General features: G+C 40.1%; 1 long non-coding RNA gene across 1 annotated transcript; it reads left to right on the forward strand.

Moving 5' to 3' along the window:
* The first annotated feature begins 365 nt into the window (after positions 1 to 365).
* On the forward strand, positions 366 to 2,789 carry LOC128807038 (uncharacterized). The gene is made up of 3 exons (XR_008437028.1): positions 366 to 450; positions 1,986 to 2,033; positions 2,641 to 2,789. It is a non-coding gene; the product is annotated as an uncharacterized LOC128807038 (long non-coding RNA).
* The last annotated feature ends 6,678 nt before the right edge of the window (positions 2,790 to 9,467 follow it).

Genomic DNA, 9,467 nt, shown 5'->3' on the forward strand with positions numbered 1-9,467 from the left:
GATTCTCTCTGTGCATGTAAAAGCACCAATAGGGTCATCATTAATGTACAGCACCTCTTTTCTTCTTAACATTGGCTTCTCTTTACTGCAGAGGTGAAAGCTGTGGAAGCCTTCTGCCTTTGAAGAACTACTTAAGATGAAATGGTTCTGAAGTGCATTTAAGGGTGTTTACTTTAGGCAATTTATTTTTTTCTTTATTTTTATTCCTATTGGAACTGACTAATGTTATTCATTAAACTAACAATTTCTCCCCTGCCTGTTCTTAAGTGTGACTTGTGACCTTGCAATCTGTGTATTTTGTCATCACAATGTGTTACCATGGAACTGATTTTGATGTCATGAATAAGGGCATTGTGAGTTTCCACGTTCCCAAGCATATTTGAGACACAGGTTTGGAAACAAAAATGACTTCACCAGTTAAATATTGTTAGATCCTATAGTATATCAAAGGTAAGAACACTTGTGCCCTATATTCCTTTACATAGAAGAATCTAAGGTTAGGAATTTCAAAGCAGGTATATACAAGAATGACACTACAAATAGCATTTCACAAGATTAAATATTTTGTGAGAGTATTGAACTCTAACCCCTTTATGTTCCTGTAGACAAAAATCTTTCATATTGTTCATGGAGCCTCCTCAGACTGTCTAATAGGGATTCTGTATAAAGAGGAAGAAATGCAGTGTGCTGAACAGCTCCAGGATGCTGCTGGGACTTAACTCCTTCGAGACAATAGTGGCTGAAGGGAATTTTCCACCCAAGATCACTCACAGGCAGACAGAGGGCAATGTACCATTGCTGCTTTTGAAGCTGAGAGGAGTAGTAAGGATTTTTCAGAAAAGAGCCTTACACAATGCACAAAGGGAAAATACACTTTTGTTGTGCAGCAGAATACATGTATTGCATGCTTTAAATTGAAAAAAAAGCAAGTTCCCTCAGTGATCTACCTACCCAAACGAGGTTAAAAGTGTTCAGTGGAATCTCTTGTCAAGCTGTTCCCCAGGGTGTTTAATTCATCACATTTAAAGTCTTGATGGCATTCTATTATAATGGAGAAGTTTGAAAAGACTCAAGTGGGGTTAAAGTCCCGGGTTGAAAAAAAAATCTAGTTTAGCAGGAACCACATATATAGTTCTGTTTACTTCATCTGCTGGATTTTTTTTCCAGATGAGACTTACCCATCCATTGCATTTTACAATCTACCTCAGCAGCATTTTGCTCCTGGCACCAGGCAAATATGTCCTCATTAAGTAAAATTTATGCTAATACCATTCTGATTAGCAGCAGTCATTGATATTCACTCTCATTAGCTAAATTGGTTCACTGGAAGACATCCCGTTGAGGGTTTTTTTTTTTTTTTCTGTTTTAAATGGAATATAAAATGTATAGATTCACAGAGAAGACAGATGATGATGATAATTATACCCTGTGTTTACTCCAGCCATTTTTTTAATCCTAAAGCCTCCTGAAGTACTTTGCAGCATTTAGATCTGCAAGGAGGGAGAAGACTTTTTTCCCCCTTAGAGAAAAATCTCTGTCAGATAGAAAGAAGCCATTCTGGTTTTAGTGTTATTAGCACAGATGACACAAAGGAGTCTTCCATTCTGAATGTAGGTGCACTTTTTGATGACACAAAATGCAGGACATTTCATAGGAAATCTGGCCTGGGAATAAGCTCAATTCATGGAGTAATGGGACTTTCTACATGCAGTCTTTTTGGAGTACCCTTGTGATTCTGACTTACCATCTCTAGGAGTTGGGCCTGCACTGATATTGCAAAATTAGCCTTAGTGTGAACCTTTTATCAAAAGTACAAGGATCCTCATCTTTATAAAACTTGGTCAAAGGGAATGATCATTTCAGCTGAGAATTTTATTATATTTTCTTATGTTAAAACATACATGATCAGTTCAAGCCATGGTTTGATGCAGTTTGGTATGATGCTGTGAAGAATTACTACCTGTTTTCTCTTAACTCTTTTGAAGGGCTCTTGTTGGGCAGAAAAGACCAAGTTGGGAACTGTTATTGCCAAGGTATGACAATCTTGCCCTTAACACTCTCAGGTCCAAAACAGATTTCTTTATATCATAGCCTCCAATTCAAGTGCAAGAAGGAAAGCAGTGCTCTTAATGCCTTACATTCTTACTCATATTAAATCCCAGTTCATGTCTCTCTCTATATGTATCTGTCCTTTACAAACTCTGCCCCTATAGTTGTCTGATAAAGTTCTGTTTACCTTTAAATATTGACACTGCACATACTCCATTCTCTTTAAAGAGGAAAAACATTTCTCTGGTCCATTCAACCCTTGACCTTACTAGAAGGATTATAAACAAGGATGTCTCTTCTTGCTAATTTTTTACCTTTTGGATCTGCAATCAATCCTGCTGCTTCATCGAGGCTGCCGAGCAGCAAACAGATGGCAGCAGCCACTGATCACTGGCAGTGGTGAGATGGGAAACACTGGCCTACAGTGACCTTTGACTGGGCTTGAAATTCCTCAGTTTGCCTTTGAATTCCCATCACTGAATAGTTCACATCACTCCTGTGCAATAATTGCAGCCTTTTCACATGTGCACTTCTGTTTCAAGTCGTCTCACTCTTATATTGATCTAATCTTTCTTCTTTAATCAAAACTAGTTCCACATCCAAAAGATGCTTTGGAGGGGAGATCTGTGACCACAAGCAGCAATGTGAAACCACCCAGATGCAGATAAATTGCCATTCTCTCTCGCTGCACAGAGAAATTGGGTCCTAATGGTACAGCAATTACTTTGTTTCCATGGCAACATGTGTGAGCGCTATAAATAATGTTTGATGTTTATAAACAATTCAGTTTACACTGAATTATATACACTATTTGTATGCTAATATATGGGATGCACTTCTAGTTGTTTCACAGCAATAGAAGAGCAAACAGAAAGCTGCAAGTTTTGTGAGCACTGCACTGAACCATGTGATTATTATTTTTTCCCATGTCTATGTCCAAAGGAAAAACTGCATGAGCTGAATGTATTTCTTTCATAATGTATACACTCAATAATGGGAAAAAAATCCTGGAAAGAAAAACTCAGAGAAGTAGCAGATTGTTTTGCTCCCCATAATCATTACTGTACTGGGGGGTTTGTCCCAGAAGGTAAAAAATATTTAGGTTGCGATTCAGCAAAATGCTTCTGTGCATGCTTATTTTTAAGCTTATAAAGTGATAAAACAAGTTTGATGTTTTAAAATTGCTTTCTTTTTTCCACCTTTTATTATGTAACAGCAAAATATTTTCTCTATTTTAGATTTGGCCATGAATTTTCACTTTTTTTTTTCACAAAACCAATAAGGAGCTGCTGGTATTTGTTCAAATAACACATAAATTCACTGCAATAGCAGTTTATTTGCTAGTCACAGGTAGTGGTCGGGGGGGAAAGGGGGCTACTACAAGTATTTAATGGGGTTGCAAGATTGGTTGCAGAGAAGGCAAATTTTAAAAAGGGGCGTGTGAATGCCCACTGGCTGCTGGAAACACATGGACAGAAGCACAGCTCTGACACGGCGAAGCTCTGTCATTATCAGCACGTTGGGAGGCAGGAAGGGAATTCCTCCTCCCTCCTCCTGCATGGCTGGGGAAGCAGAGCTCCCTCGTGTAGCTCCCTGGCCACGGGCCAGCGCGACTGGAGCTCTGCACCTACCTCAGCAAGCTCTAATTGCTGCTACACACTCTGCCAGCAGTGTTTGTACTTGTTTGGCTTGGGACCTGTGATAGGCTTTAGCAGCCAGGCTGGAAGAGAGAAGCAAACACGAGCGAACAGATTTGTGTTAACAGACTGTGAGTGTTCTTAGGGCACAACACCTGTGGGCAGACACGTAGCCAGCAGTGGGTACACCTCTGAAACAGCAAGAGAGTGCCATTTACCCATTGTTAAGGAGTAAATGAAACACATTACATTAAATTTGTTCCTTGGCAGTCATCCCAGTTGAACTGCCATGCTGCTTAGCTGTGGATAGTCCTGTATTTACATTAAAATAGTTCAGAAAATTTCACCTTTATTCATGCCCTGAGTATGCAAACTCAATCTCCTCAGTGCGAGCTGCGGGCGAAGCATCGAGGTGTGCTGAAGGCTGACATCACACCTCTCTGGTTCCTGGTTCCACACCATGGCTCTTTGCAGATGGCAGGGCAGCTCCCAAGGGCAGCAATCCCAGCCCATTCTCCTGAGCAGATGGGGTCTCCTCTGCCTTTGATTTCCTGACACAAGCCACAGCCAAAATTACACAAATGGAATCATCTGGGCAAGACTTGTTTGTTTGCATCATCCACACTCAGAGTGACTCCTCAGCCTGTGCTGAAGCTGTGTAGCAACAGGCAGCATGTTTATTTTGCACTGTTTGGTTGCTGGTCTGGAAAAGAAAGACACTTGGCTTTTGGGAAAGCACCAAGAAAACAAATATGAGTCAAACAATAAGGCTAAATAATATGGGATTCAGTAAAGGGCTGTTATCGTTGTGACAGGGCTGCAGTGTCACTCGGGAGGCTCTGCTTGGGCACTGACTGCATCCTGTCCCTCCCTGTCTTAAATAACTTCTCCATCACTGGCCTCCAAGTGTTCTCCTGAGCTGATGCCACAAGATGCAGAAACAACCACACCAAGTTTCCCATCACTTTTCCTGTAGCTCCCAAAGTCTTGCCTTCTGCCCTCTTCTCCCCCAGAGGATGCAGAAGTAGTCATTAACCAAGAAGTGCAGAGAAGCCAAACATCTTCCATTTGGAAATACTGAAAATGACTGAAAATAGTTCCAGCCATAGATGGCCTGTGGTATGGCTGTTGGCATGAGTATTCCTGTGTTCCACAAATAGCTGTGGTGAGGTTTGAAAACCCTGCTAAGTCTGTGCCTTGCTGCACCTACCTTGTGCTCCTTGATCTCCCTGTTTGATTTGATCTCTTTGACATGTCTTCTGATGCACCTGACCTCAGGACTGAATTTTACTAGAGTCTGTTGAATGAAGGAAAGGGGAAACTACCCCCAGGCATTGGGCAATATTTCACAAATGACATCAGTTGTATTTATTTTAAAACTATGACAGAATACTATAGCCTGGCTTTGTTTTAATGGTACTTTGGCTAATTAAATTTTGTTTTCTGCATTTTTTTGTGTTTTTTTTTTTTCTCTATATCTTAATATCTTTAAAAAGTACTTTTAACACCTTTTGGCTACACATATTTCTCTAAGATGAAGATGGTAGTATACTCCAATTTTGTTGGATTAGCATGTCTGATTTTGGAAGAATAACAATAACAGAATATATTTGAGAAAGCTTAGAGAGAGGAAAAATACAGGATTATCTTCATTTGGAACTGAAATATGAAACTCCATACTGTCACCCCGTCAAGGTTTTTGCAAAAGTAGGAGGAAATAAAGATTATTGACTGCATTGGGACAGAAATGTTCAAAAAGCTAACATGCTCCTTAACTAGGAGTATAGTGATTTCCCCATCACAAATACATACACACACACATACACAAAAGAATCCTGAAAATGGTTCTCTTTCCAAGGAAGTACAAAAATGTATAGTTCCCTTGATTTAAGACAGGGTCTGGTTTGGACCAGCCAACTAATTTCAGTTTGATATTTGTGAAATCTTTCTGTATCTTGTTCCTCCTTTTTTTTCAAGCTTTTAAATTAAATATATTAAAATATATAATTAAAATCATGCAAAAACTAGGACACTGAGGAAGTCTGCCTTAAAAAATGTCCTCACTCCCTAGTCTTCTGGTTTCATATTGAATTTGAGAAATGTATCACAACTCTATTTTGGTCTTGATTAATCTGTCTTTTGTCACCAAATTATTTTTTTGCAAAGTTTGAGAGGCACGCCAGACTTAGAAAACTTCCTTGTTTAGTACATAGCACCCTCTAGTCTGGCTTTGCTTAGTGTAGAGTCAGAGGTGGATTTGGTGAAAACCATCACCTTGGACAGGTTTCAGGTCAGGAGCCTGAGCAGGGCCTGATTTGATTTATTGCTCCTTAAGCTGATGTGCCTTACCTTGCAGTCATCCACAGTGGGAGGGGAAGCTCAGCTCCCTCCTCTTTCAGCCAGAGACGATGGGAGCAGGCAAACACTTCACTGCTTTGAAGTGCCAGCAGAAAAGCTTTCAGGATGGTGGCCGACACCCTCTGCAAGTGCCTTTTGGATCTGTCTCAGCTTGAGTAGAGACATTTGAACAGGTATCAGGCTGTGAGAGAGTGTAGCCAACTAAAAAGCTGAAGTGGAAAAAGAAACTCAAGTGAACCCGCCTAGGGAAAAGAGACAGCTCTTGATTGCAAAAGGCTTTATACAGAAAACTGAGGGTACTGTTTTTAGAGGAAAGCAAACGCAGGTCCTTGGGAAAGCATTCATTTAGCTGGGTTTTGAAAATTTTAATTCTATTTATTCTCTTTGCTAGTGTATAGTTAGGGATAGAGAGAATGTTTCAGGGGTTACCTAAAACAAAAATTGACAGTGCTGGTACTTTCACTAAATGTGTTTGAAGTATACATGACTTTCTAATGCAGAATCAAAAACTACAAAAACTACTACCAGTAGATTTGAATCTACTGGTTCAAATACTAGTAGAGGGCATTCAATTCACTAAATCTTAACTTCCACTTCAGGAAAACATCCCCAAAGGGGTGTATTGACCTCTTATTATCTGCTTGTAAAATGGCAAATAATCAGAACGAGTTCTAGGTCTCAGTTTAAAAAGTAATATGATTTGAAAAATGTGCACTGATAAAAAATTAACATTTTCCACATTTACCTTTTCATTTTAAGTTTGCAAATACAGCCAAAGCATAAAGTGGCACCACCAGGGATTATTAAAGGCTCATTGCTTCTTCTTCCAGGTTTTTGGGACTGAAAGTTGATATTTACAGATACCTCTAAAATGGGGATACCTCTGGATAAGTTAATGGGAGCATTACAAACCCAGGAGTTTCTGGCTTATGATCCTGAAGACTAGAGAAGCTGAATTTGAAGGTGCTTGGGAACAAAGAAATTTGATGTTCTGGCTTGATTGTGCTTTTGCTACATTTTTTTCCTTTTCTGAAATTAACTCTATTGAGCATCTCAGGGATTATTTCTATTTCATGGAAACATTTCAGCAGAGACTATATGAACTGTTGCAACGGGTTTGGAGATGTAGAGTGCTAGGAGTGTAATGAGCCAAAATTAGTGCAGCTGAAAAAGTCTAGGATATTCAACTTCTGTAAAAAGACCTTCAACTTGAATAAAAAACCAGAGGCTTATACCAGGAACATTAATGCTTAGGAGTGGCTCTGTTTGACTAAGAAAATGCCATTAGAACCAAGTATTTATGACTAAACACACTTGAATAGAAAACATGCAGAGAAAACTCTTGGTAGTTCATTTGTCAAAAGCTGGCTGAACTGTAGCCCTCTAATAATTATGTACTGGATATCACAGCCAGAGAAGCTGGTAACCACAAACTGACTTCCTCATTCCTTCTCCTTCCTCCAGGAGTGGTTTGGATTAGGTAGTCAGCTGAAATTTCCAAAGCACGTATTTTCTTACCGTGCTGCTGCGACCCATCTCCAGGTATTTCTTGCTTAGATTATCCCGCCTTCTTCTTTTATTTCTTTCATGAAAAGTAAAGTTTATTAATGCATTGACTCAGTAAGTCTTTCCAAGTCCCTCTGCGTGTGTGCACATGCACAGAGAGTAAAGCAACTTAGGCACTAAAAAAAGACAACTGGCCACTGTTGAACATAATCCAACAACTCTGTGGTTCCTTATCCCGAACAACAGATATTCTATATCACCTAATATTAACAAACAAAAGACTTTTTCCCACGCCATTATATATTTACTTTACACTAGTCTTCAAGCTTGGCATGTTGGCTTCCTAAGACTATTTCATCCCAGATGCAGCTCAGTGCCAGAATTGCTGGAACAAAATGCAGTGGGTGGACAAACCTGTCCTGCTGCATTGCTTCTGGCCTTTTAAAAACAGAAAGCATTTCTCTGACTCATTACTGTAAATGTGCTAACAGAGCATACCAGTGATGATTTTCTGACTGAAAGTGCCTGCATCTGCTCAAAAGGTTAACACGGGTGCAGATCAAGTGCACATCATGACACATTTGTTGATATCAGCCAGGGGCAAATATTAAGTAGCTTATCTTTTAAGGAGAGAGATAAGGAAGAAGGGTTGTGAGGTGCTTGCCAATAAAGGTATATTCATCACCACTGTCGCTCCTGTGCGCTGCAGGAACCAGGGCAGGTGGGGCAGGTAATAGCACTGAACACCAGGACCTCTGAATTTAGCCCTTACTCTTGGCCTTTGCTGGGGCTTTTGGCAAGGGATTGAGAATGGAATTAGTCTGCCTTCTGACTAGGTGGAGGGAGAGAGTTTTCACACATATCCCCTTTTAACAAGTGCACAAGCATAGAATCACAGAACAGTTTTGGTTAGAAAAGGCTCGTAAAAATCACCTAGATCCAATTCCCCTTCTGCTTTCCATAGAGACCTACTAATAATAAAAAAAAAAAACCTACAAGTAAAAGAAGGGGGTTTTATCAGAAGTTACTGGGTGCTGATGACACAGATATATGGAAGACAATATAGAAAATTTGTATCCCTATATTTGAGTAGGAGGCCACAAAATCCACTCCCCTTGAAAAGGGAAAATTGAGGAAGGAGCTTATAGAAATTGTTCTGAATATCTGCAGTGAGTATTTTTCAGATATGCACACACATATGTATTTTTATGTATTTACATGTATCTGTACGTGTGCATGGAAATACATGGATAATGTATGCGCATTTTAGGCTTTTTATTTGGGATATAAGATGCAATTTGAGGATTACCTTTTCTCTCTCTCTCTGGGTATGCTAATTCCTTCAAGTATCATAGAATATCCTGAGCTAGAGAAAACCCAAAAAGATCATAGAGTCCAACCTCTGGCCCTGCACAGACACCCCAACAATCCCACCCTGTGCATCCCTGAGAGCGTTGTCCAAATGCTCCCGGAGCTCTGGCAGCCTTGGGCTGTGAGCATTCCCTGGGGAGCCTGGGCAGTGCCCGAGCAGGGGGAAGAACTTTTTTCTGATGTCCAGCCTAAACCTCCTGTTATGTGTATATTTCTGTCTTAAAAGAATGCAATACTCACCTCAGCAAAGTGCTGAGATGATGTTTAGCACTATGGAAAATTCTGTGTTATGTCTAGCACTACTGAAAATACATGATTGTTAAACTTCACTGCCCTTTGAACAAGCCTAACCTGGAAGCTGAACTCAGCTGGGTGCAATGGCAGGGTGCAATCCTTGCAGATAATTGGGTTGCAGTTGCTGTGATAGTCTTTCAGTGCAGCCTGGATCCACTCTGGTGAAAGACCCAGGAGAGGACTTCTATGAATATCCATTAGGATTGTCCACAACCAGTATCATGACACTATTAAATGTTCACCCCTTGAATA

This window comes from Vidua macroura, chromosome 5 (genome assembly GCF_024509145.1).
Source record: "Vidua macroura isolate BioBank_ID:100142 chromosome 5, ASM2450914v1, whole genome shotgun sequence".
In the NCBI taxonomy this organism is placed as follows: Eukaryota; Metazoa; Chordata; class Aves; order Passeriformes; family Viduidae; genus Vidua; species Vidua macroura.